General features: G+C 48.8%; 1 protein-coding gene across 2 annotated transcripts in view; it reads right to left on the reverse strand.

Annotated features, from left to right (window-relative positions):
• The window catches only part of GTF2E1 (general transcription factor IIE subunit 1), a 265,820-nt gene that overhangs the window by 206,157 nt on the left and 31,938 nt on the right, over positions 1–27,725 (reverse strand). The window contains exon 1 of one of the 2 annotated variants that reach the window (XM_085621042.1): positions 2,343–2,363. The exons of the other annotated variant lie outside the window; for it this stretch is intronic. The gene's annotated coding sequence lies outside the window, so the exon portion shown is untranslated. Of the gene's footprint in view, positions 1–2,342; positions 2,364–27,725 lie in introns of those variants that run through there. 2 annotated transcript variants of the gene reach the window in all.

Here is a 27,725-nt window from a genome sequence, read left to right on the forward strand (position 1 = left end):
CCTTGAAAAACAGAGGGGAATTCCAGCAGCGGGACCAGGTCTTGCAACAGGCCCACCGGCCATGAGTAAAGTGAGTTTACACTTATGATGCGGACCACCTAACTACAAATGCCAGGCATACCAGGTATGGGGTCCAGTGCTATTCCCAGAAATCACAGATATATCCCTGTGCTCGCATAGTGATGGTAGGCCTAGACAGATATCATTTGCCATGGTAGGGCTGTTCATTGTATACAGTTTGGTAGTAATGTTGATTACTCTGCTTAGTGGAATATGTTTTCTAAGCGCAGCACAACTGCTTCATAACGGACTATGATAGTTTCAATAAATATTGTAAACTTTCCTCGTGTTTTTCTTTTGTTTATTATGGACATGCATGAGTGAGAAACAAAAAGGTGATGGTCGGTTTCCACGGTTCCCTTGGGGACTAGAGGGTCACGTTCCAGGTTGCCAAATCACCTGTTACTTTGGGAAGGTTAGGAGTTCAGGTGAGGCACTGTGAGCTAATCAGATTTGGGCCCCCAGGTAGTTATGTGGTAGAGAGACTCAGTCTCTACATTCTGATGCCCTTTTACCCCAAGGCACAGTTCTGTTTCCCAACAGAATCCCTGCGACAATATGTTGGCACAAAGTGTTGTATCAAAACTAGATTGAAGGCAGAGATTGGTGAAGCTTTACTGGGTAGGAAAGAAAGATGAATGTGGAAACCAACTCATACTGTTTAGAAAACACCGAAGGAGGTAGGGTCCAACAACAAGAGGGAGAAACCTTCATAAGAGGCAGGAAAGGTGTCAGGTTAAAGGGGGGGTTGGGGGAGGGGGTAAAAGAGAAAAGAAACTCATCCAATATCACATTATTCAACATCCTGAATAAAGAAGTTTATGGATGAATGAACATAAATCTATGTGGGTTTAGGGATTCAGATTAGACTGATTTTAGTGACAGACGTTCAATTATTACACAAGCAGCACACTTTCAAATCCAAAAATGAAGTCGCTGAGCAGGCACCAGGTTATGTCCTTGTTAAAGCGAGGGGCGTGGTAGTCCTAAATGACCAAGTCCTTTACCACCCCCTCAAAATCTCTTTAGGGACCCTCGTCAAGCTACATCACCCATGAAGACGTGGGCTGAGCTGGTGGTGCCAGGGCCGAGTTCTCAGCATCCAACTGCACGTCAAAGATTTCCGTAGGAGGATGAACCTGAACAAATGAATATTTAATGCTGGAATAATGGCAGCTCCCCTCCCGGGAATTATTAAACCGGCACGACTGGAAAATGCAAAACCACCTTCGGTGCAATTTGTGGGGGAAAGTGGCAAGATAAAAGGAAAGAAGTCAGAAAACTGAACCCCGTGATGAGCCGCCATCAGAAATGCACGAGAGCTTTCCTCCGCACTTACAGGCAAACACTCGCTTCCAGTTACGTTGTTTTAATTAGCATGAAACTAGTCACATTAACTGTGCACAGCTCTTTATTTTAAATGTTTCCTTCATCTGCATGAATCCTTGGAGAGAAGGGAAGTGGAGACGTGCTCCGCCGAGCTCCAGTCTCAGGGGAGTAAAAGTGTACTTTTACCCTGCTGACCAATGGTGACCCTTCTTTTTTATGTAGGCTTGTCTCTCATCGCTCTTCATGGAGATTATCACACTCGAGAGGTGAGGTGGGAGCTGCATTCATCAAGGCACCCTGTTTAGATGATGCCACGGAAATGGACTTCGGTAAAGCCTCAGAATTTAGACTTTAAACCTTAATGCAGTACAAGTTCCCAGATTCTGGTACAGGGCGTGGACACGCAACAGATGAATAAGAGATCAATATTAAGCGTGTCAGAAGAACACCAAGACAGCTTCACAGTTCATACAGGCCACTCTAAACCTTGAGCCGTCATGAGTTCAAGGTGCCCCCAACACCACATTACAGCTTCCCCCCCCCCCGAGAGAACACAACTACCTTCAGACAAGCAGGATATACAACTGAAGCCTGAACCTCTTCACACCTCTGTCTCTTTCCTGAACTCTTGCAGCTCAACCCCGAGAGAACACAACTACCTTCAGACAAGCAGGATACACCACTGAAGCCTGAACCTCTTCACACCTCTGTTTCTTCTCTGAACTCTTGCAGCTCCACGCAGAGAGAACACAACTACCTTCAGACAAGCAGGATACACAACTGAAGCCTGAACCTCTTCACACCTCTGTCTCTTTCCTGAACTCTTGCAGCTCAACCCCAAGAGAACACAACTACCTTCAGACAAGCAGGATACACAACTGAAGCCTGAACCTCTTCACACCTCTGTCTCTTTCCTGAACTCTTGCAGCTCAACCCCAAGAGAACACAACTACCTTCAGACAAGCAGGATACACAACTGAAGCCTGAACCGCATCACACGTCTGTCTCTTTTCTGAACTCTTGCAGCTTCTTCCTACTCACAAATGGTGACCGGAGCCTTGGAACACAAGTACTTGGTTGACTGGATAGTGTCATTGTGTTTTTTTTACAGCTACAGCTCGGATAATTGTCTCTTGGAAGTCTTTTTTCAGGACCATTAAAATCACACTCATGTCCTTTTCATCCACCTAGGGCCTCATGTAGTTGGGTCACTTCCTACAATGACCAGTTGCGTCTCCCCCACAGCGTTTGTGGTTGAAAGCGCTTCCAACTTTAATGAAGTGAACTCCTCAGAGGCTCATCTTTGAGAGGATACACCAGGTGCTGCAGTATACGCACATCCCATCAACCTAAAGGGCACCCCATGTGATCCACAAACCTGTAGGTGACAAAGAGGATGTATTCATTCACCCTCGAGATCCTTTAGGGTTCTTACCAGGCACCAGCCAACTAAACATTCGTTATTTCCTGCTGCAGGATAACCGTGGGGTACTCAGTCTTCACAGGGGCTTGGGCTCTCACCACCCAAGATGCCTTATCGTGGGTGAAATAGCATTTCCAAGAAGGTTGAAGAAAACAGCAGCTCCTCTCCTTTCCTCTATTCCTCTGCCCGTCCGCTCTTTTAAGTGTCCAAAAATCTGCAAGTGTGGGACTCGATTCACACCAGGGAGAAAAGACAGCCTTGCAGGAATAACTTGCAGGGCTCACAAGTCAAGCCCCTGATGCCACTATTCTCCGATTGCACAGTCTCACCACAGAAGAGCTTTATGAAAACCTGCGTGGCTCCACCTCAGAAGGAGCATCACAGCCCTCACGGCAGTGGCACATACCCACTGTACAAGAACACAAGTGACCTCGGACTAGAGTCAGCTTTGTTGGGCCTCATCGGTGAGGGCAGCTTGAGTCCAGATAGCACGTTGGGGCAAGAGATGCACACCTCTGAAAGTGGTCACAAAAAACAAGAAAATGTGATTATAACCACTTTTAGCGAAAAGAGAACCATTAAACAAGTAATACATAGAAAATAAAGCAAAGGAAAGAAATGGAAACATTGAGCGGTGTCACAACAGGCTAAAGAGAGTGGGTACCAAGGTGAAGTAGGTCACAAAGATGAAGGAATAAGACGGCAACCATGCAAGAGGAACAACGAACAAGAGGTATGTGGAAACAAAGAAGGCAAACCGGAAGGGGTAAACAGGAGGGGGTAAGGTTAGCAAATAGGTGAGGGGAACAGGAAGCGGGGGAGGGAGGCAAAACAGGAAGCAGAGGAGGGAGGCGAAATAGGAAGCAGAGGAGGGAGGCGAAACAGGAAGCAGAGGAGGGAGGCGAAACAGGAAGCAGAGGAGGGAGGCGAAACAGGAAGCAGAGGAGGGAGGCGAAACAGGAAGCAGAGGAGGGAGGCGAAACAGGAAGCAGAGGAGGGAGGCAGAGGAGGGAGGCGGAGGAGGGAGGCGAAACAGGAAGGCGGAGGAGGGAGGTGAAACAGGAAGTGGAGGAGGGAGGCGAAATAGGAAGGGAGGAAAACAGGAACGAGAGGAGGAAGGTTAAAAGAAGGGGAAGGAGTAGGAAAAAACAGGAAGAGCGACAGAGGAAAGCAAACTATATATGGGCAGGAGGAAGGCAAACAGGAGAGGAAGAAAGACAGGAAACAGAAGCAAGAGGAAGAGGGAAAACTGGTGCGGGAGAAATAGGGCAAACAGGATGGGGATTAAAGAAGGCAAAAGGAGAGCAGAGAAGGCAAAAAGGGGAAGGGAGAAGGCAAAAAGAAGGGGTAGCCAAAACAGAGGGGTAGGAGAGCCAAGAGCTAGGAGAAAGGCAGGAAGACATCTATCTACATGAGGGTGAGAACTACAAAATGAGGGAATGGAAAACAAGACAAAGGAGGAATGCAAAAGCAGAAGGGAGAACAAATATGTGGGAGAGCAGGAAGTCATAGAGATGGGGCAAAATGACAGATGGGGCAAGGGGGAAAGGGAGAGAGCTAAAAAGGAAGGACTGTGAGGTTGAGGGCAAGAGGGAAGTGAGGGTGGAAGGGAGAACAAGAAGGGTGAAAGGAGAAGGCAATAAAGGGGAGGGGGAGGAAAAAGAGAAAGGGGAAAGCTTGAAAGAGGGCAAAAAAAGGAGAAAGCGGCAACGAAGAAAGAGGGTAAGAGAAGAGGCAGCAGGGTGCAGCGGCAGGTAAAAAGTGCAGGAGGGCAAAAGTAGGGCTTAGGAGGGCAACATTTGGGCCAAGAATCGGATGACCGGAAGGAAAAAAAAAGTCAAAAGCGAGGAAGGATAACAAATTAAGGGGGAGGACAAAGCAAGAGACAGATGGGCAAAAGGAGGGCGGGAGAAGAGGCCAAAGCAGAGGGGAGGAGGTCAAAACAGAGGAGGAGCGTAAAGTAGAGGGACAGGAGGGCAAAGAGGTTGGAGACGAGGTCAAAGCAGAGAGAGAAGAGCAGGAAAAACCTTCAAGAAAGTACACTTTTCTGTGCAGACTGAAACTGTTAATCCATTTGAAATTCTTTCATATACTGCACGTGCTTTAGCATCTACAGCCCCTAGTATTTACAAAATGTCACAGATCCAAACATAGAGGTAATGCTAAACATCATCTCAGACTACACAAACAAATGTTATCACCCTGATGGACAAGTGGAATTCCATGTTCGAATTGGCGTCTTTGCCGCCCCCGTCTGCAACATTACAAAACTGGAATCCATGCTGTACACCCTCTCATGGGTAAGCTATAAATTCAGAGCATCTGAAAGTCAAGATCAGTTCTGCTTAATTATTACTTGTTGAGCCGAATGTTACAGCTGGTCCCTCCTCTTATGACTTGTGCTATCTTCCAATTTTGTGGCCTGTAATATCTTTCTCTATAATAAAATGTCTCCAGTTACATTCAAAAGAGGATTGTCAGTATCTAGATAAAAATGCACTCACTGGATCCTACAATTGCCAAATGAATGCTGCATCACTAACCAGAGCTATGGCCAAGTCCCAGACCGTCAACAATCCACTGAGACAAAACCACAGATATGCTATTACACATGTTTGGGATTTGCCCCTCTGGACAGTCAATGACTGTGGCACCGCCCTGGTCTGCCATATTTGCCCCAGTGGGTCACCAATACCAGATTCAGTTGCTGGTGGCCCATGGTCATGCATCGGTCATAGCTGCCAGGGGGGGAATCATCACTTCGGAGTGAGTGAAGTCGTCAAGTATGATTGGGCCTTTTACTTCACAATCCTTGGTGAACATTAAAAACATTCACATTGATTTTAAGGGGATACCTTTCCCCAACACAGAACTAGCATCTGAACTCCAGAACAAGGCACACTATTTACAGTTGTTTCAAATGATTGACATGGAACAATCTCGCCAAGCTATCCCTTCTTAAAAATCAGGATATCCCTTTAATCCCTGACCCCCAAAGATACTCCACGCCATCATTGGCACGGTTAACCCACTCATTAACAGTATAATTAACTCATCACTCTCACTAGCAGAAGTACCCCCCGATTGGAAAAATCGAGGGAGTTAAGCTCTTCCAGAAAAAGCAACTATCGGACCCCACCACTCTTACTAACCTCCGGCCTATCTCCTTATTACCTGGTCTCAGAAATACTGAAAAAATAGTCAAGCCAACTAATGACTTTCTTTGAAACCACTAACATGCTATTTCCAACTCAATCAGGCTTTAGGCCATTACACTCTACAGAATCGGCACTTCTACAGACCTCAGAGACCCTTAAATGTGCCCTGGATGAAGGAAAAAATGCAGTACTGATTTAGTTCGATTTGTCAGATGCTTTTCACCATCTCACATGAGATCTTGTTACATCGCCTTAAAGCATGCAGCCAGCCTTTCTTTTTTAACTCTGGATTGGCTTAAATCATTCTTGACAGGCCGTCATCAAATAATCACGCCTGGTAACTATCAGTCAGCCGTTAAACTCCTGCGTAAAGGTGTTCCGCAGGGTTCTACATTAAGCCCACTGTTGTTTAACGTCTACATGGCTCCCCTCATAGAACTGATATCATCATTCAATATCGAAACCACCTCATATGCTGATGATACTCAGCTGATTTTAGCATTCGACAAACAGTCTGACAATGCTGAAGAGAACTTCCAACACTGTCTCACGGAGGTCATACACTAGATGAAGCGGCACAACTTGAAGTGTAATACACAAAAGACAGAAATCATGCTCATAGGCAAAGCCAATACATTCACCTCCCAGTCGCTGGTGGCCACCTAACCCCCTCTCCCCCCAACTAATACGGTGGAGGTAGTCAACAATCTTGGGGTAAAATTTGACTCAACTATCTTTCCACCCACAAGAGTTATCAGTGGCTGGGAAGTGTTTTCAGCTGATTAAATCCCTGGAAATGTTTTGACCTTCTCCCAGTTACAGCAAGGAAAACTGTCACAGCAGCCCTCATCACCTCCAGATTAAACTATTGCAATAGCCTTTATGCGGGTGCCAACAAGGCAATCTTCAAAAAGCTCCAGGCAGTTCAACATGCAGCAGCCCACGTGGTGCTTAAATTGCCACGTCGCTCCTCGGCTTCCACAGCTCTAAAATATCTGCATTGGCTACCTGTTGGACTTGGCCCTTTTTCCCTGATTTTTTTCCTTTTTGTAGTGTTAAGGTGCAGGTGCTTACTTCTCCCAAGATGGCTGCCACAGACCCCTGCTACTGCAGGGTGGTCGTTTTTCATAGTAGCACCCTAGCTGCCAGGAGCTCGCTGGGACCCACAACAATGTTGCGACACCAGCCCGCCTTTTTGTCCCATAGGTAGAGTGGGGAAGCTCCTGGAAGATGCTGGAACCTTCTAGAAGGGAGGTGGGGTTTTACTTTTGCCGCCTTGGCTAGAGGTCACCTGACCTAGGGCTACTTAAGAGTGGGAGGGAAACTTTTGTGGTGAGTTGGCCATTGGGGTGAAGCAGAGCTGGAAGAATCCACCAGGAGTGTAGGCGGTAGGGCCTAGCCAGGGACTTATGCCTCTGAGAGTGACAGGATTTAGGTACTGCCTCTTAAGTGAGTGAGGTGCCCTGTGAATCCCACTGATCTTGCCCAGTAGTAGGAGGACCCAGAGACTCTCTGCCAGCCTGACTAGGAAGGATCTAGTCGCCCTTTCTTCATTCCTACCCCCAGTAACAGAACCCCTTAAGGGCGCCAGATACATCTGCGCCACAAGACTTCATCTGACAACTGAGAATGGAAACCTAACTGTAAGAACTGAGACTGCATGACAAGAGCGAGCTGTAAGCCTTGAATGCCAGAGCTGAGACTGCGTGTCCAAGCTAACCTATTGAATGATTTACTAAATCGATTGCCAAGCCACCGGGGATCGACCAGGTACTAGCGCTGTGACCCCCGCGCTCCCTGCCCTGGGACCCCCGGCAGCGTGCTCCGCTGAGCACTTTACCCCCATCCTTAATTTGAGCCCCCCCCCTGCGACGACGAAGCCAGCGCACTCACCGCCGCGGCCTGGAGAAGTGCCCTGCTGTATCGCGAGGCCCAGGAGAAGCCCGGGGCCCCGCCGCTGCCGTCGCAGCCGTGTGAGGAGAAGCGCAAGATCGGGGCCGAGTTCCCCCATCGTCGTGAGGGCGGACGCCTGCTGACGCCGAGACGGAGGTAAGCCCGGAGGCCCGGATTCCCCTTGGTGCGCCCCCTGCTGGTCTGAGAACCTCACCGCACCCGGCCCGGGTCGTCCCCTCCGTGGGAGTTCCCCCCCTTGCCTGCGCGACGGAGAGAACCCGCCGAGGGATCCTTTCTGTGTGCCCCCTTCAGCGTAACTGAGCGCGGTGCCTCACGAACTGCACCGGCACCCAGAGACTTGCTCCTCGAGTCTGGTGGCGCTCTCCGCTGAAAGCTCCACTCTAGAGAAACTGACTAGCCTGGATTACGGGCGGCGCTTGGCTTCCCCTGCTCCGTTTCACCGTCCCAGGAGCCAGTGACTATGAAAGTGATGCTTTATAGATTTTGCCTGAAAGTATTACATGCCAGTGATTACGAGAAGCACATTACTTTATATGCTTTACCTGAAAGTATTACATGCCCGTGATTAAGAGAAGCACATTACTTTATATGCTTTACCTGAAAGTATTACATGCCCGTGATTACGAGAAGCACATTGCTTTATATGTTTTGCCTGAAAGTATTATATGCCTGTGATTACGAGAAGTGCACTGCTTCATATGTTTTGCCTGAACGTATTACATGCCCGTGATTACGAGAAGCGCGTTGCTTCATGTGCTCTGCTTGATCGTAGTGCCTGTCCGTGACTACGAGTAGCGCTTAGTTTACATGCTCTACTTCAAAGGGTTACGTGTCACTGATTACAAGGAGCGCTTCGTTCTACAGGCTCCGTGTTGAAGTATCCAGTGTCACCCATCACGAGTATTGTTCTGTGCTGGATGCCCCGTTCAGAGAAACCTTGCATAACGCGCGCGGCGCTAGAATCACCCGTGCCTAGCCATACCCATGTACCGCAGGTCTAGATTAGGAACTGCATTCATCTCTCATGTATGGCCTGTATATGCTTTATGTCTGTAGTACAACTCATGCATGACACTGTTATCTCTTGAACTGCATCTAACCAGCCCTACTTGTATAAACTTGAAGTATTTGCATAATTTCAACGGTGTGGCGTCCCTTATTGTGTGTGTCCCTAGTCCATGAGAAGCGTGTGATGTATGGTTGCTTAACACATAGCCCTCTGGTTGCCCGACCGGCTCGCGCCACGTTACCGCCTATAGGGCCTGGTGACCCCAGGTTCCTACACTACCCATCCATAAAAGAGTGCTATTTCACCTTCCCCCTGCCTGACGATCGTATTGGGGCGGCACTGCTCCATATCATGTGCTGGAATGTTAATGGCCTGTTAGATAAGGTTAAGCGCGCAGCAGTCCTGCGATATGCCCAGCATCACGCAGCAGACATACTCCTGCTTCAGGAGACTCACCTGATAGGCAACCACCTCCCCTTCCTGGTGCGACATGGTTATGGCGGTGTCTGGCACTCTGGATTCAATAGAGGATCGAGGGCGGTGTCTATTCTGGTGCGCCATACTCTTCCACTGGTGGCGCGCAGAGTGACACATGACCCCCAGGGCTGCTTCATCCTCCTGGATGGGACCCTTGGGGATCGGCCGCTTAACCTGCTGGCTGTCTATTCTCCTCCCTCCTTGCTGGCCTCTGCACTCCAAAAGACTCGCCTCCATTGTTGCTGCCTTGCCCTTGGGGATGATTGTTATTGGGGGAGACTTTACCACTGTTATGGATCCCGGTCTTGACACTGCTTCGCCCCCCCTCTGCCTCTAGGATTGCCCAATCCAGCCTCCTCTCGACCTGGGCTACCAACCTGGGTCTCTGGAATGCCTGGAGACTCTGGAATCCGACAGCTCGACAATACACCCATACCTCAGCTTCCCACCGCACACATGCGCGAATAGACTAGGTTTTACTGCCGGCCGATCCAAACTATCACCATCCTCCCCAGGGGCTTATCGATCACTCTACCGTGGCCCTGCAGGTAGGCTCTCTCCCTACATACTGGCGCCCGATCTGGCGACTCAACGCCTGGTTCCTCCAGGACGAGGGGTTCAAAGAGCAAGTAAGTGCCGAGCTTCGCCTCTATTTCGCCAACAATCAAGGTTCGGTGTCCTCCTCCCGTACCTTTTGGGAGGCCGGAAAGGCCACCATTCGGGGCTTTGCCAAAGGCCAACTCAAACTTACCTGCACAGCACGCAATTTTCATCTCACACTTCTGGAGGCACAGGCCGCCCAACTCGAGACTCTGCCCCCTGAGGACAGAACCGAGGCTCAGAATAGGAGGCTTACGTTTCTAAGAGATGAGATCAGACAGACCTCCCTGGAGGCTGCCAAACTGCTATGGAGATCTTCCGTAGCCAGAGTGTATGGATAGGGAGATAAAAATGAGAAGCTCCTTCATCGTCTGGCCACCTACCCAGTGGCCAACCGTATAATCCCAGAGGTGAACAACTCGGGCGGCGTGATTGATCGTGCCCCGGTGGCAGTGGCCCAATGCTTCGCCACTTACTACGCCACTCTCTATTCGGCACAGACACCTAGCCTTTCACTCTCGGAGCTCCTCCGACGCGAACGGTTCCCCCTTCCGCACCTTAGTGAATCTGAGGCGGAGACGCTTGACCTTCCGATCACCCCGAGGAAGTTCTCGATGCCATATCGCGCATGGCGGCAGGTAAGACACCTGGACCGGACGGGCTCCCTCAGGAGTTTTACGCATCCTACCGGGACACCCTGGTTTCACCTCTCTTGGAGTTGTACCGAGAGGCGGTGAATTGCGGCTCCTTCCGTCCAGAGATGGACTTGGCCACCATTGTGGTGATCCCCAAGTCTCAGCACCCCTCGAACTGTTGTTCTGACTACCGGCCCATCTCCCTTATTAATTTCGAGCTTAAAATATTCGCCTCAGTCTTGGCCAACAGCATACGACCGCACTTGACCAGTCTGGTCCACCCAGACCAATGCAGTTTTATGCTCTCAGAGGGACCAGGCATTGCCTCAGGCGCCTTCACCTTGCCCTCGCAAATCAAGACATTGTATTGTTAGCCATGGGCTCAGGTCCTAGTCAACGGAGCTCTGTCCCGTCCTTTTCCTATTAGAAGGGGTGCCCCGTCTCACCGCTTCTTTTTGCCTTGGCAATGGAGCCCTTTGCTTGTCTTGTCCGTTCTGATCAGTTTCTCACAGGGTGGAGATGGCCCAGCCTCGAGGAAGACAAGATCGCGCTATATGCTGACGAGGTGCTGTTATTTTTGGCGGACCCTGCTCAGTCGGGGCTCCGATGCCTTCGGGCCTTAGATCTCTTTGAGTGCACCTCGGACCTCCGGTTAAACCCGACCAAGTCCGTCCTGGTTCCCCCTTCACCTTTCGTGGGAGTGCTTCGATTGGCAGTTGACGATCCCTCTTCGACGGCAGTCCTTCAAGTACTTGGGGATCTGGGTGGCCCTTCTTCCTGACCTCGCCTGGTCACTTAAGGTCACCCCACTGGTTAAGCGAGTCCGCGCTGACCTCCTCAAATGGCAAATACTACCACTGAACCCTCTGGACAGAATAGCCCTATTTAAAATGATGATTCTGCCCACATTTCTAGACATGCTCCAGAATACGCACCTCTCCTTCTCCAGATCCTTGTTTCACGAGATGGACAGCTTGGCCATTAAGATTTTATGGGGAGGGCGGAGGCCCAGGCTGGCCCTGGCCCAATGCCGGATCCCGCCCTTTGACAGAGGTGTGGGAATGACCAGCCTATATCTTTATTATTTTGCGACTCAACTCCTTACCGTGCACGACTGGTTTAATGGCGGCTGGTCCGACCCAGCATATAGTCTGGAACTGCACACCCAGGGTCTGTCTAATATTCAGGTAATGATATACGGAAACACTGTTTCCCAAGCTGCCCCGGAGATCACACGCGGAGTGCTCTTGGCCTGGCGGGCCTCCTTGCGACATGTACGCTGGTCAGAAAAATTGACCCAGTATACTCCCTTGTGGTGCGGCACCAGACTCCGGGAGGTTGTTACTCTTTCGGGATTTCGACCATGGGATCTCATTGGGATTTCCCTATTGGGTGATGTCTGAAGTGGAACCCACTTACGCTCCTTACAGGCCCGGTACTCCTTCCACTCTTCCCAGTTCTTCAGATATCTGCAGCTACGCCACGCCCTCCACTCTCATATCTCAGAGGGCACTTCCTTACCTGAATATAGCCCACCTGAGGCTCAGGTCATGACTGGTAATATGGGGAAGGGAGGAATCTCCCGCATCTATCGTTCTCTTACAAACAACACCCCCAATTCACTATCTTGACTTTGGGACAAGTGGGAGGGTTGGCTTGGGGCCCTGGAGGACGCTGACTGGAGGGACGCATTGATGGCTCCCAAAATAATTACAGTCTCAGCGAGGCTGCGACTAGTCCAGATATACTACCTTCACGCTGCGTATCTTGCACCTCTGCGCCTCCACCGTGCGGGGCTTCGGCCCGATGCTTCCTGTCCCAGCTGCCCTCACCCCCAGGCAGATTTTTACCACATGGTATGGCTTTGTTCTGCGATCAAGAGGTATTGGGAATCTGTGACTGGAGAGCTCGCTGAGGTCCTGGGCTTGGAGGTTCCCCTTGACCCTTTGAACGTACTTTTGGGCATCACAGAGGGGCTGGATGGTACCAGGGCTGAGAAGCTCTTTCTTAACACAGTGGTGACGGTGGCCAAGAGGGACATTCCAGCTCAATGGCAGAACACAACTACACCTACATTGGCGCGCTGGCGCAGGGGAGTGGACTGGTTTGCCGCACAAGAACGGCCTGTATATGCGACCAGAGGATGCCCCAAAAAGTTTTGTTGAATGTGGGGCAAATGGGTTGGGGTGATAGAGGACTAAAGGGGTTTAATGAGCAGTCCAGGACCGGAGTGGGAATGCCGATATCCTCCCTATATATGTCTGCCTTTATATGCAACTGTGATGTGTTTTCGTCCTTGCCTTGTCTTATACATTTTAACCCTGATTGGTGCTGTTATCTTTGCTGCGATTTAAAATTAATAAAAAGGTTATAAAAAAAAAAAAAAAAGTGCTATTTAAGATACTCGTCCGGACCTACATTCTTAATATCTAGATTTACACCCTATGACAACACACGCCCTCTTAGGTCTTCCTCAGCCAATCTTTTAAAACCCACACTGTTCAGATATAAAACTAAGGGGGGGGGGGAGGGGTCAGTAACCGTTCTTGGAGTAAAAGCATGGAATATACTCCCTAGTTATCTCAGTTTCATCAAATCTGAATCCTGTTTCAGGAAATTATTGAAAACCTGGATTTTTTGAGCTTCGGACTCTCTCAACTTCTCCCTTATTCAACTCTCCGGCAATCTGAGACAGCAGCACCCTCCTGTGCCTCCCGTCTATTTCTGCACAGCGCCAAGATACTCTAGTGGAGTGATAGTTGCGGTTTAGAAATAACATTTACAATTACTTCCAGAGTACCAAAAACCCATTCCTTTCCGGCAATTTTTAATTGCTCTCCGATGCCACTACTTAATATCAAAAAAAGTTTCCATCTCATGTGCAAATCGTACATATCTGCAGCTTTTACCTTCCTCCAGCAGCTGCTGGCTAAGTGGGGTGTCTCAAGTGCACTGATACAAGCACACAACTTAGCCTCAGTAGTTAAACGATGCTAACTGAAGCGATTATATCCGGCCTCACACTTTTAAGAAGACCTGCCGCTGCATTCTGGCAGCCCGGTCCCACTGCCACCTAAAACCATGTCCCGAGATAGTCCAGTGGACGCAGATACCAAAAATAACTCCAACTGGCAAATACAACTTCAAAGCTTAGCACAACTGTCACTAAAGAATAAGGTGCACTCCCGGAAGAGCTGCCCTCCCGATCCAGCAGCAGTTTGTAGTGCAGTTGGCATGCAGCCGGATGAGCCACCCTCACTCTACACTGCATGCTGGCCTTGCTGCTTCCTGCCAGTAATGCAATCATGAGGTTTCAAATGATCTTGCCCAGACTTTCCGCTGGTCTTTGGGAGGTTGTTGTACCTGGATGGTTAGCCTGATGGTCCCCGTGTTCCTCACTAACATTTGCCCAGAGGGCAGTCAAAGCAACAGTTGTACCTCCGAGCATGGAACAAACCAGTTTTTTTTGCCATCAGCGTCAAAGGCGTTAGTTCTCCAAGCAGAGGTAAGTGTCACATGTGGCCTAGTTTACATATTATAATAATGACAGGACTGAGCGCATATAAAAATCACTGCACTTGACATTAACAAATCTGGCTAATGGGCTCAAAGCCTAGAAAAGCAAACTAATCGATTGAATGGTAAAGGTATTGGCGCGTGTTTGACTGCCATGTTGTCTGCCGAGAAACTCCATGTTTTTACCACCATTCAAACTATCAGTACACGGTACGAAAACTTTCCACTTCGCTGGGGCACTCGTTGTAACTGTGCATGCAAGGGAGACGTCCTTCTGAAATCAGTCTTGGAAAGAAAGAGAGAGAAGAAGCATTGGCTTCCATAGCCGCGGTTAAGGGGCACGGTTGGAACATTTCCTTTTTTAGCAAAATAGAGGCCGAGCACGAGTCACCCATCTTTGCGCCGTAAAACATTATGGCAAAAGGTATATATGGTAGAGGTGGAGGGGCGGGATTGGACGCATGGACCGGTTGCTATGGGGAGATACTAAAGGGCTGAAATCCAACTGCTGAGCCAATGACAGAAGAAGAAGTGCAGAGTAAGTGTAAGGAAACTGTACATAGGTAGGACTAATGAAGGCACAGTAAACGAGCAGCCAATACTTAGATGGCTGTTAGCCTTTGGATGTATCAGATAGGAAAAAGACTAATATGATATGGATGTGTGAAAAAAATAGGGCCGGGGTAACCTAACATTTGCCCTGATTTGCATATTGTCTGCTGAGTTGTTTACAAGAATCATGGTCAGTCTGATGCACATGATGCGTAGTGATTTAGGGGTACAAGATAGGGGATCCGCATTATCACCACCTGCAGATAAGGGATCTTCCAACAGGGTTGTCGAACTACTACCACTTCCTGCCTAACAGAGCATAAGTCCCTAAAAGGAAGTGAGGGATACTTGGCAGTTCCACTTTTCTCGAAAAAAGGCACATTTCCAACTGGGGCTAAGGGGGCCTACTTACAGAGTGTGACCCCAAAAGTTTTGAAGACGGTGAACACGGCAAAATACCCATTACAAATCTCAGCTAGCTAGCAAAAGTCTGACCCACTCAGTGTCCTCCTACACCGAGGAAAGCTGGATGTCATTAGAAGTCAAGCTATACAGACAAGCGGCTAGTGAGGTACACTACCAAACAGAAAATAAAGTGTAAATAAAACATCAGCATCACCTGTATCTTGGTGGAGGTAAAAATCAGTCTGCAGGAAGTCCTTCAATACTTCACAAATTAAAGAGACAGCAGCACAAATCTGACTCTTGGAACATTTCAACATCACATCAACCAGTTTGCATTTGGAGATTTATGGTGGTGTTCTGGAACACCGCTTCAAGGCGAAGCAATGTGGTGCATACTGAACCGCTAGAAAAGGGGTAGGGACTAGAGAACAGCCATGTTCAGTCAGCTTATATATAAACAATTTTGACTTATAAAATTGGACACTGTTTTTACGTCGACATGAGGGAGGGCAGAACATGCTTTGAGGACCTTAAACATAAATAGTCTCCAACAAGATACATTGTACTGGCAGAATGTATTTTGTGAAGTTTCTGACCGGACATGAGATTTTGGTGCTCCGTGAAAATAGGGAAGCATGCTTCATGATTCCATCAACACCCAGACGACATGTAACCACCTCTGGCCCACACACGTAAAGGGACAAAATAGGTAACAACTGAAAAATATAACTTAAAAATCCCAATGCGAATCCACAAACGAATCCTATGCCTGGTTTCCTGAGCATGTTGCAGCACAAAAGTAGCGAGATTACGGAGAGAAAGAACTTCGGCCAAGTCACCCGTCACTAATAAATACTGGTACCCAAGAATAAATCACATTTATGTGACACGAAGCCAGCAAATCATTCTTTGAGCATCTCCATGCACTAAAGTCATAACGCACCTAGTGGCAATTCAGCTTGCTGTTCCATTTTAGAATTTAAAGTATAGACTCAATACTAGCACTCACCCAAAGCTCAATAAACAAACTTTCAAAAGTTTGCCAATTAATAAAGGGTTTCAGATATGACAACACAGTGCATTAAATATCTACAGAATTCACCACATATCTTTCTTCTTCTTCAGGAAGCCAACTACCTGTCACTTGTTAGGCCTAGATGCAGAGAAATGACATGCAGGGACAGGTGACATTTTGGTTGGGAGGAGTATCTTCCCTCAAAATGACAATACAATCAAAATTGCAGTATGGATTCCTAACCATGCATTAAAGTCCCTGCAAAAGCACAATGTCAAGGAACCAAGATCTATTCAGCACAATTAATAGACAACAGATCGGAAGAAACCTGCAACCACACAACAATAGTGCTTCAGTGACCACGCTGTACCTTACAGGACATAGAAGCACACCGAGCAGTCAAAATAATGAAATGATAAGAGCAGACAAGTGGCTATACATGAATAACCTTACGAGCCAAGCAGTGGAGGTAGCCAGTAGAGAAGAAAGGGGCGAAGGTCTTCAAGATCATGTGGTTATCCCCTGGTAAATATTTGCAATATGCAACACATCCATATCTTGGACAAGCAAGGTAGACTACTCACAACAGAGAGAGAACAGGAACCACGCTGGGTTGAGGACTTCAAAGAAGTCTTGAATAGACTAGTACCAACAAGCAAAGTGGATATCTAAGAAGCAGACAGACTTAGATGTGGATTATGCAAATGGATTATATCTGGGTCTTTCGTTTGGCTTGCTCCGCAGACTTCAGCCTGTACAAAATGCTGCGGCACGCCTGATCTGCGGGGTTCCGCTTAGTCACCACATTTCTCCATATTTACGCCAACTTCACTGGTTGCCCATTCCTAAGCGAATAGAATTTAAGGCTTTGACCGTAGCTTTTCGGGCAGGTAAAGGCAATGGGCCGCTCTACTTAAGGAGGAGACTCCACCCTTATCATCAAGCCAGATTCTTTCGGTCGAATAACAAACACCTTCTTGTCACCCCTCGGTTCTTAAAAGTTAGAATGGGAGGCAAATCCTTTGAGGTGGGCGCCACTCAAAGCTGGAATAATTTACCTCTTCACCTACGCCTGATTCAGTCAGATCTTGAGTTCCGCAAATCTCTTAAAACCTGGCTATTTAGCCGAATCGACTAGTCGTGCTTTCGCTTCTCCTGTTCTCTGTCTGCTACAGCGCCGGGACACCCCGTTGGGGGTAGCTGTGCGCTTAATAAAATTATTTTATTATTACTGCCCCAACACAGAAAGAAGAATGTGTCACTGCCATCCAATCTCTCAAGAATGGAAAAGCTCCTGGCCAAGATAACTTAAATGCAGAAATGCTCCATGCAGACTCTAAAACATCAACCAAAATCCTCCAACAACCCCAGCCACAGCAAACAACATCACCCCTTCAGCAGATGAATTCACCACAAAAATGGAAGCAAATGGTTCAGTAAGGACTACAAGGAGGCTCGTAGTTCCCTTGGGAAAGCAATTAAGGAAGGTGATCTGACTAAAGTGCGGTATGCCAGGCAAATTTATAAGAAAGCCCAGGAGATTGCTAAGAAATCTTGGGATGAGAACAGATGGCAGGATCTTAAATGTGCCTGTGAAAGTAAAAATCCTAAACAATTTTGGGGCGTAGTTAAATGGGGCAGAGATGGCCGACCTGTAGAGCTGATAAATCATGTAAGCCAAGATCAATGGGTAACGCATTTTCAATCCCAATACGCTTGTAGTATAGATGACAAGGATGCGTTTGAGTTTGCATATACTTACTACGATGGTCCGGCTTTTAGTGAAGCGTATGTTGACATTGCTTTGGGCTCCCTAATGGGAGGTAAAGCACCAGGCCCCGTCGGGATTCCAGCTGATATATTCCTTTCCAATAAGCCTAAATGGAGCCGATATATCCTGATTTTAATGAATGAAATTGCTAAAAGGTATGCCGGTACCAGATTCATGGAAAGGAGCAGAGATAATTCCAATATTTAAAAAGGGGGAAAAGTCACTGCCTGGGAATTATAGACCCATAAGCCTAATCGACTCATCACAAAAGTTCATGGGACGCCTTGTGCTAAATAAAATTCAAGATTGGATTGATGAGCAGGATGTATTATCTCCATTCCAGGCAGGTTTTCGGTCATGCATAAGTACCATTGACCAAACCTTTCGCTTCACATTGCTCTACTGGAAAACGGTGGTCTTAGAGTAATGCAAGATCTGGAGATGCCTCAAGAACTACTAACTCTCATAGCGAGACTCCACGAGGGAAACCATGCAAAAAGTCAGGTGGGGTACTCAGGGTCAGGTTACCTCCCCTTTTCAAGTAGAAAAAGGGGTGAGACATGGTTGTGTGATGGCACCAACGCGGTTTTCTAGATTCATAAATGGTATTGTAAAATGTTTGGAAGCAAACCCAACTGGTGCTCCTATATTGGCGGGCGTGAAAATCCCCATCCTCATGTTCGCAGACGATACGCTGTTAATCACTAAAACACCGAGCGGTTTACAGCGGGCGCTATCACTCTTCGAGGAATTTTGTCATCCGAGGGGTTTGGAGATAAACGTGTCCAAAACAAAGTTTATGACATTTAATCCCCACAGATCCTATAGAGCAGTGATGGTGCTGAATAAGCGACCCCTAGAGCAGGTAAAAGATTTTACATATCTTGGGGTCAATTAGGCAGGGTGACATGAGGTGGGGCAAGCAACTGGATATGGCCACATTGAAACATCGTCAGTTAGCAGGAACTTTACTGGCTGAATTTAATGCATCGTTTACAAAACCAGTTAGTCCAGTCTTGAACATTTATAGCATGAAAGTTGTTAGTGCAGTATGATATGGGGCAGAGCTCTGGGGATTTAAAAATCTCTCAAAACTAACTACACCTGAAAATAGCTTTTTTTGTAAAATCACCAACCTACCACAAAGGACACCGGTACGGCCATTACTCTATGATTTAGGCAGGAAGGCTTTGGCTGATAGTGCCAGACTACGCCCCTTGTTGTTTTGGCAGAGAATCTGGTCAAAACCTGAATTGACACCTTATGTTGAGGGCCTAAAAGATCTAATAAGAGCGGATCGTTATAAGAAAATTAAATGGCTGCAGGAAGTTAGATCTATCTTAGTAAGTATAGGCATGGCCGCCCTATGTGAGAATCCTGAAAACACTCCGTTTCCCTCTAAAGCACCGCTGAAGGAAAGATACTGGGGATGGGTGACGAATAACACCTATAGGAATAGTGATCCTGCGACACTAACAGGCCAATTCCTAGCTGTAAAACCAGTACAAAAGCTGGAACCATACTGAGACACTATAACGAAGCCTCACGAGAGAAAGCTTTATTTCCAACTTAGAGTGGGCACATTATCCATAAAGTCATTTACTGCGAGATGGGATACTGAAGGCGACACCTCCTGCCCTATTTGTCACGTAAACTTGGAGTCTTTGGCCCACTTGTTATTTGTGTGTCCCGCCTATAAAAGTTCCGCGGTGCACTTGGCTGGCCCCAATTTGTAGAACTTTATGTACACGAAAACATGAGGTAGCTCTCAGATTAATTTGCACTGAAACATAGTTACCCCTTGCCATATCTCTAGCTAAATTCTTAGGATGGGCATGGGTGATTATATCAAAAGTGATTGCTGCATTGTAATGAACGTATACTACATGCCTAACTTCTTTCTCCTAATTGTTTAAACGAAATTGGGGTTTGTGTCCTTTTATTCCTTTTAATATAAAAGGTAGTAAGCGTAAGGCTAGAGCTGAGTTGTTCACGGAATTTTGTGTTTTAATGTAAAAAGACTCCTTTATATATATGTACATAACACTGACAGGAGTTTATATATTTCCATTGTTGTTTTTATGATATTTTATGGACTTTTATCCTTATGGGAAGTTTTTATTTTTAAAAGTCTTTAACATTTTGGTCATACATTTTGTATTGTATTTCAGCTTTTAGGTCTATTTGTAGAATAAAGCTATTATGACTGACTGACATCACCCCTTCACAAGAACTCTGCGACAGCCTCACTGACTTCTTCCGTGACAAAAAAGTCATGATCTACAGAAACTTCAACCCTCTACCCAAACCGTTCAATTTCATCAACCACCCCACAACAGTCACCCAGCTAACCAACTGGAGCCAAATCACCCACCAGGACACAAGCTTCACCATAAAGACAGTACACTCAGGAGCCCCCACGACCCATAAACTCACCAGATCTTCAACCTAGGTGGGCCTTAAATCAGCCTCGATCCCACAACCATCATCAACGCCTCTACAGCAACTGCCACTTTCCCAGAAAATTGGAAACATGCAGAGGTAATCATCCTCATAAAGAAGCCATCGAATGACCCCAGCGAACTCAAAAACTACTGTTCCATCTCACTACTACCTTTTCTGTCCAAAGTCATGGAGAAAGCAATCAACCAGCAACTCACAAACACCTCGAACACCATCTACTCCTGGACAGCTTTCAAACCGGGTTCCGCAGCAACCACAGCACTTAAACAGACCTCATCGCAGCCACGGACAACGTCTGCACCATATTCCACCAAGGTAAGATAGCTGCTTTCATTCACCTCGACGTATCTGCGGCATTCAATACAGTCTCACATCATATGCTCGTCGGCAGACTCCACCACATCGGAATCCAGGAAGCAGCGCTCAAGTGGATCCCCTTCTTCCTCACAGGGAGAACATAGCGGGCACACCTTCCACTATTCATCTCCGAACCCAAGGAAATCATCTGCTGGGTCCCACAAGGCAAGTCTCGAAACCCCACCCTTTTTAACACTTACATGACAATGCTGGCCAACACGGTCAGATCCTACGGACTCCCCATCATCTCTTACGCCGACGACACACAACTCAGTCTCTCAGATGATCCAACCATCACCAGGAACAACTTCCACAATTGCTTGACCCGTGTCACAGACTGGATGAAGGAAAACTGCCTGAAGCTCAACACAAACAAGACCGAAGTGCTGATCTTTGGAAACAAGAACCACCCCTGGGACTCCTGATGGAGGCCCTCCGCTTTGCCCCACACCAACTCCAACTGAACAGGCTAGAAACCTCAGAATTATCCTCAACAGTAAAATTACCATGACCTTACAAGTCATCCCCGTCATATACTCCTGCTTCTTTATCCTGCACATGCTAGGCAAGATCTTCAAGTGCCTCATCGCCAAAAGCCCTGGTCACAGGCAGACTAGACTACGGCAACGCACTCTATACATGAACACCAGCCTAGCACCTCCAAAGACTCCAAACCATCCATAACTCAGCTGTCAGACTCATTGTGGACCTCCCTCGAGGTACCCACATCACTCACCACCTAAGGCAGCTGCACAGGCCACTCAAACGATTTAAAAAATGAATCTTCCAACCACAAGGATTGCTTGACTGCAGAGTCTGATTCATGTGCTCCGCAGCACATGAATCAGATGTGTAGGCCGAAGCACTTCACAGAATTCACTTGAAACGATCAACTCTACATTCAAGCGATCGTTGAGGTTGGAAGATTCATTCCTTAAATCATTCAAGTGGCAAAACATTCCCCCTCGCAATTCATTTTTTTTTTTATCTCTGCCCTCACATGAGGTTCCACAACTGATGTCAATTCAGAGCAGCATTTTGAGGCAACTAAATTGTCAAAGGTTGCCCGTTTCCCCTTTTTCTCTTGTTGAGTAATCCAATCACCAAAGGTCATCCACTGCATAATATAGGACTCCGACCCGGAATCCCACACTGTTGCCTACATGTTCTAACTGGATGCCACATAGCATAGATTGGGCTTAATTCTCAGCCACTCCCAAGCCGACCCACGCGCCAGTATCCCTCTGAAAGATCTCAGCATCCATCCCATACATTGGGTAGGTGCTTCCCAAACTTACGATCAGATGATGACCCTTTCTAAATTGTATGCTTAGGGTCGAAACGTTGTCAAGATAATATAGTGTACTGTTTTTATTTGATTCTGGAGCATTTTACTCTGTGTCGGAGTGTGTACCAACCACTTTTGCATCCTGGATCAGTCACTATTTCATGTACATAGTTTGTATAGCACCAACACACTTCACACTCAGTTCACTTGCACTGCGTCTTTGGGATCAGCTACTTACTTTCAAGTTGACTTAAGTATAAAATAGCAATGATTTTTTTCTTTTGTTAAAGAAATTGAAATAAAACTGTCTTATTGAGAAATGGAACCAATCTTTTGATGGTCAAAATTACTCTCTCCAAGGAAGTAGAGGTTCATTCTTTGACCCCTTGAAATACCACAGTTTCTTTACAACTTGGTGGGAAAGCAGAGACTGCAGTTTGTATGGCCCATCCCTGCTAAACAGAGGTGTAGCGAAATAGGAGAAGTGAAAAAGGAGGGTGAGCGAGATTCGCCTCCAGACCACTATAATCAAGGTAAAGAGGCAAATGTAATCCCGGCTAGAAAACTAACTAAATGAAGGAGCTTAAATTACACCACCTCCACCTGCATACATCATTGTTAAATAAATGCAATCAGCAATAAGACCTTCATATCAAGGAGACAAGGGAGGGAACACACTTGTGATGAGAACCCCCAGGTAATTAGACCAGAAGGCAGGGAGGGTCTAGAAACCCCACTTAAAAAGGTGCAAGAGGGGCGTGGTCAAGATGGCGGCGAGGTAGGACGTACTTTGCTGTCCCTCCGCCGACTGCCGCACTAAAGCACCGGATCGTAGCCCTACAGAGCATCGACGTCGGGGCGACAGCCTCCACCCATGCTGTTACACCGGGGGACACCGGAGAGTGAAATGTAGCCGTCCCAAGCACCACAGATGAAGGTGTTCAGCACCCGGAGTTGGTGCCCTCGCGGCTGCGGCGCAGCCTACACTCCAGCAGCAGCCACGCTGCACTGGTGGGCCGGCCCCTTCGCTTCACGTGGCTGCCCGGCGGGGAAACGCTGCGGGGGCTGCGAGCTACCTACCACCCGGCCCTTCATTTCCAGCGCTGCAGCCAGTGGGGTCAGAGACTGGAGGAGGAGCCCAGTCATAGGCGACGTGGCCTGCACTCCAACGGCGGCCGCGCCGCACTGGCTTGCCGACCCATCCACTCCGCACAATCGCCCTGTGGCTGCCTGGTGGGGGAGCAATCTTGTGGCGGTGGGCTCCCTGCCGCCCAGTCCTGGCTCAGCAGAGCCTACTGTGATGACAGACGCCCGGCGGCGAAGACTGCAGCATCGCTGTGAACGTCCCTGGAGGGGAAGAGGACACAATTGTGGACCCGGTTCCTGGGCCGCGCTAGCGGAGACAAAGCGGGAAGAGGCTGCATGGGACGGCGCATCAAGAGCGGGCCCGGCAGGGAACATTTGGCACTTGGGGCCCTCTGCGCAACCCTGTTGACTGGCTCCTGAGGGCGCAGCGGCTCCGGCTGGCCGTTTGAAGTCGGCCGAGCTTGACCCAGCTTGCACTGAGACCTGCTGTGACCAGTGGCCACTGGGTGCAGGGGGAGCACCGTGGGTCCCTGTTCGCGGCCCTGCGGTACGGGGCCTGCGAGATTACGGACCTTGCCTATGAGAGCTGAGGGAGGCAGTCGCCACCATGGCTTGGATTCCCTGGAGTGAGCCGCTGTTGGCCTGGGGTGAGCCCGGACAGGGGAGTGAGCGGCGAGGGGTCCCCCAATACTTGGAATACCCCATTCCTGAGTGGCAGAGTGCGTCCGGAACCGAGACACTCCACTTGCTGCACTCTGGACCCAGCCGCCATAGATTCTGTGTGGGACACGGAGCGCTGGCCGGTCAACCCACTGCACGCTTGCCTGATCCACGCAGCCTCGCTTTGATCTATCATGGTCCCCCCCCCCCCCCCCCCCCCCCAAGATGGCTCACTCGTCCCAGGAAGTCACGACCACATTCTCACCGGGAGGCGCACAAGAGGAGCCAGTGACGCACGCCTTCCTTGAGTACCTTTTCACGGCGCTCCGGGAGGACCTACAGACGGTGAAGCGCGATCTCACCTCTGAGATCAAGGACAGCCGCAGGAACATTGATGACATTGGGGAACGGGTTGCAGCACTTGAAGATAAAGGAGATAATTGGGACACTGAACTCTCCACGCTCCAGCAAGAGGTTATCCGCATCCATGAGCAGCAGGTAGACTTCCAAGCGCATCTCGAAGATCTTGAAAATCGCTCCCAGAGACACATTAGGATTCGGGGAGTTTCTACAAATGCGGAAGTGGGAGACATTTTTGCATATGTGAGGGGGTTGTTCAACCACGTTCTGGGGAACCCTCCTGATTTCGACATAAAGATAGACAGAGCCCACCGGGTGGGGCCCCCTAGGGCAGACAGGGCAGCTCCGACTGACATTCTGGCCTGCATTCAAGACTTCTGCACAAAAGAGGAGATCCTCTGTGAGTCCAGAGCCATGCACCCAATAACCTACCAGGACCAAAGCCCTACCCTTTATCAGGACCTCGCAGCGATCACTTTGCAGAAACGCAGGCTTTTCCGCCCCATCACGTCCCATTTTCGCCAACAGGACATTTCCTATTCCTGGGGGAATCTGTTCCGACTGATTTTCCACCTGGACGGGAAACATTATCAGCTTCGCTCCATGTCGGAGTTGATGTTCCAGAAGAGGAAGGGGGAAAACCATGGCTCGAGCACCACTACGGGTGTTCCGCCATCAGGTTGGCAGCAGCAGAGACACCGAAGACGCCCTAAAAGGCCGGACCCCACAGAAATCACACCGAGTCAGAGGGCTGTCCTGTAGACCCTCCCGGGGAAGTTGGCAAAAACTCACTCCTCATGACTTTAGAAAGGGCAGTCTGTTCTTTATTATATTGAGACGGGAGGCGGAGAGGGTATAATCTTGGCCACTCTATGGACCCCTTGCTGACTTTTCCCTGTTCATCTTGGGATGACGGACTACCATGTTCCAGATGTTGGTTGCTTGTTGTTTTTCCTTTCCCTTTGGGGGAGTTTGCCTTATGTCATCTATCTGAGACAGATTGGATTTTGTTCATTTTCGCAACATTGTGGTTCTTGTCTTTTTGGTGTTTTTTTCTTTCCTTTAAACTTTTTTGGGGCCCTCGTCCACTGTTTTTTAATATCAGCTCTGATAGGTCGCCTTAGCCGACTAAACATTCCTACTCGACAGGCCCTGGTACTTGGATGTGTTTTTGGTCTCTCACTCCCTAGATGGCTCCCACCACATTTTGTATTCTTAAACTGAATGTGCGGGGGCTGAACAACCCTGTCAAGCGGAGGCCAGTCCTTTCCTACTTAGAACACTCGAAAGCAGATATCTGCCTCCTCCAGGAGACGCACCTACTGGCCCGGGACTGCTACCGCCTAAAATCTTGCTTGTTCTCCACTCAGTTCTTTTCTTCCAGCGCTACCAAAACAGCAGGGGGTCATATTGGTTTCCCGTTCCTTCCAGGGAAAGGTTCTTCAGAGGGAGGCCGAGATTAGGGGGGAGACTTCTCACATATCAATTCGCCATCGGGGGGTTGATGTTCATTATAGGGTTCATATATGGCCCCAACGAAGGGCAAGAAAAGTTCTTGCATGAAGCCCTGACCGAAGCCACAGCGACAGTAGAACGTAGAATCCTGTTGGAGGGGGGGACTTAAATTTTGCATTTAACAACTCAAGGGACAGATCAGCACAGCGCTCGGGCCAGTCGGGCGCGCGCTCTCTCCGATGGGCTTGGACAGATTGAAGGACTTTGGGTTAGTGGACCTGTGGCGTTCTTTCCACCCAAATAGTCACGAAAACTCATTTTACTCGAGTGTGCACAAGACATATGCTCACCTTGACTATCTACTTTGCTCGGAGGCTCTTCGGACCCTGATAGAGGGGTCAGAGATTATGACCGCCTCCCTCTCTGACCACGCCCCGGTTGTAATTACACTTAAGCTCCCCCCCACTGCAGGGACCGTCTTGCCAATGGCGCTTGTGCGACACCCTCCTCTATCGCGTGGACGTGGTCAAACAAGTGCAGAGCGCGATGGACAACTTTCTGATGCACAATGACAATCATGACACTCCACTTTCCTCACAATGGGCAGCGCTTAAGGCAGTATTGAGGGGGGAAATCATCGCTATTGCGACAGCAGACAACGCCGACCGAAGGCGTAAAAGGGAAGATCTCACCTAGCGAACTAGGGAGTTGGAGCAGGTGTGGTACAAAAGGGGGTGGTGATGGACGGAGCATCAGAACCAATCAAACACTCACACCCAGTCAACTGATCTGGGTTTGATCCATCACCGTTCTTTAGCCCACTCTGCCACCCCAGTTCAGACATGGCCATATGCAAATCAGTCTGACCCTGTGCCTCATGGGAACAGTCCAGCCCGAACTGCCAAGCTGGGGTGGCAGAGTGGGCTAAAGAACGGTGATGGATCAAACCCAGATCAGTTGACTGGGTGTGAGTGTTTGATTGTTTCCGGTCCAGGGAAGGCATGGCTTGGCAGTTCAGGCTGGACTGTTCCCATGAGGCACAGGGTCAGACTGATTTGCATATGGCCATGTCTGAACTGGGGTGGCAGAGTGGGCTAAAGAACGGTGATGGATCAAACCAAGATCTGTTGACCGGGTGCAAGTGTTTGATTGGTTCTGATGCTCCGTCCATCACCACCCCCTTTTGTACCGCTTTGTTCGCCATAAGTTGGCAGGGTATGCTCAGACGTGAGTCCCTTGCTCACTTTGCCACTGGATTCAAGCACGCCTGGCTGAAGACGGCTGAAATGCCAGAAACCGGTCCTAAGAAGCTCGTTTCCGGACCAGGGAAAGCATGGCTTGGCAGTTCGGGCTGGACTGTTCCCATGAGGCACAGGGTCAGACTGATTTGCATATGGCCATGTCTGAACTGGGGTGGCAGAGTGGGCTAAAGAACGGTGATGGATCAAACCCAGATCTGTTGACTGGGTGTGAGTGTTTGATTGGTTCTGATGCTCCGTCCATCACCACCCCCTTTTGTACCGAGTTGGAGCAGATGCAACAACGTACCGGGCGCCTAGGATCTGGAGACAACTGGGCACAGTGAGGGCCCAGCCATTGATAATGATAGGGCAGAATACGCAGCCCTCTGCCTGCGTCAGGCCTTTTACACGGGGGGGTTGGGTGGGGGGAAACCGGTGTGGACGTTTACTTGCTCACAAACTGCGCGACGACACGGGACGAACAGTGACAGAAGACTCGAACATCGCAAACACCTTCCATTACTTTTATGCCCAACTGGACGTGACACAGACATTGGATAACTCGCTCGGTGAAGCGTACATAGCGGCGGCACAACTCCGCTCCCTCACGCAGGCTGACCATTTTTAGAGAGAGATACGAGTAGAAGAGGTCATAGCGGCGATTTCTCGCCTTAAACAGGCAAATCTCCCGGGGTCGCCGCCTTTTATAAAACCGTTTGTCCAACGTTAGCACCCTTTCTAACTCGCCTCTTTAATTCCTGCGCGCTCACTGGGGCAATCCCGGAGGACATGTTGGAAGCAGCCATTGTGGTCATCCCGAAGGCCGGGAAGAACAAGCCAAGCTGCGGGGCGTATCGCCCTATATCCCTCCTCAACATAGCCCTTAAACTCTTCACAGGGATTCTAGCTTCCCGATTGGCGCCCTACATGGACTCATAGACCCGGATCAGG

Source organism: Triturus cristatus, chromosome 8 (assembly GCF_964204655.1).
Source record: "Triturus cristatus chromosome 8, aTriCri1.1, whole genome shotgun sequence".
Taxonomy (NCBI): domain Eukaryota; kingdom Metazoa; phylum Chordata; class Amphibia; order Caudata; family Salamandridae; genus Triturus; species Triturus cristatus.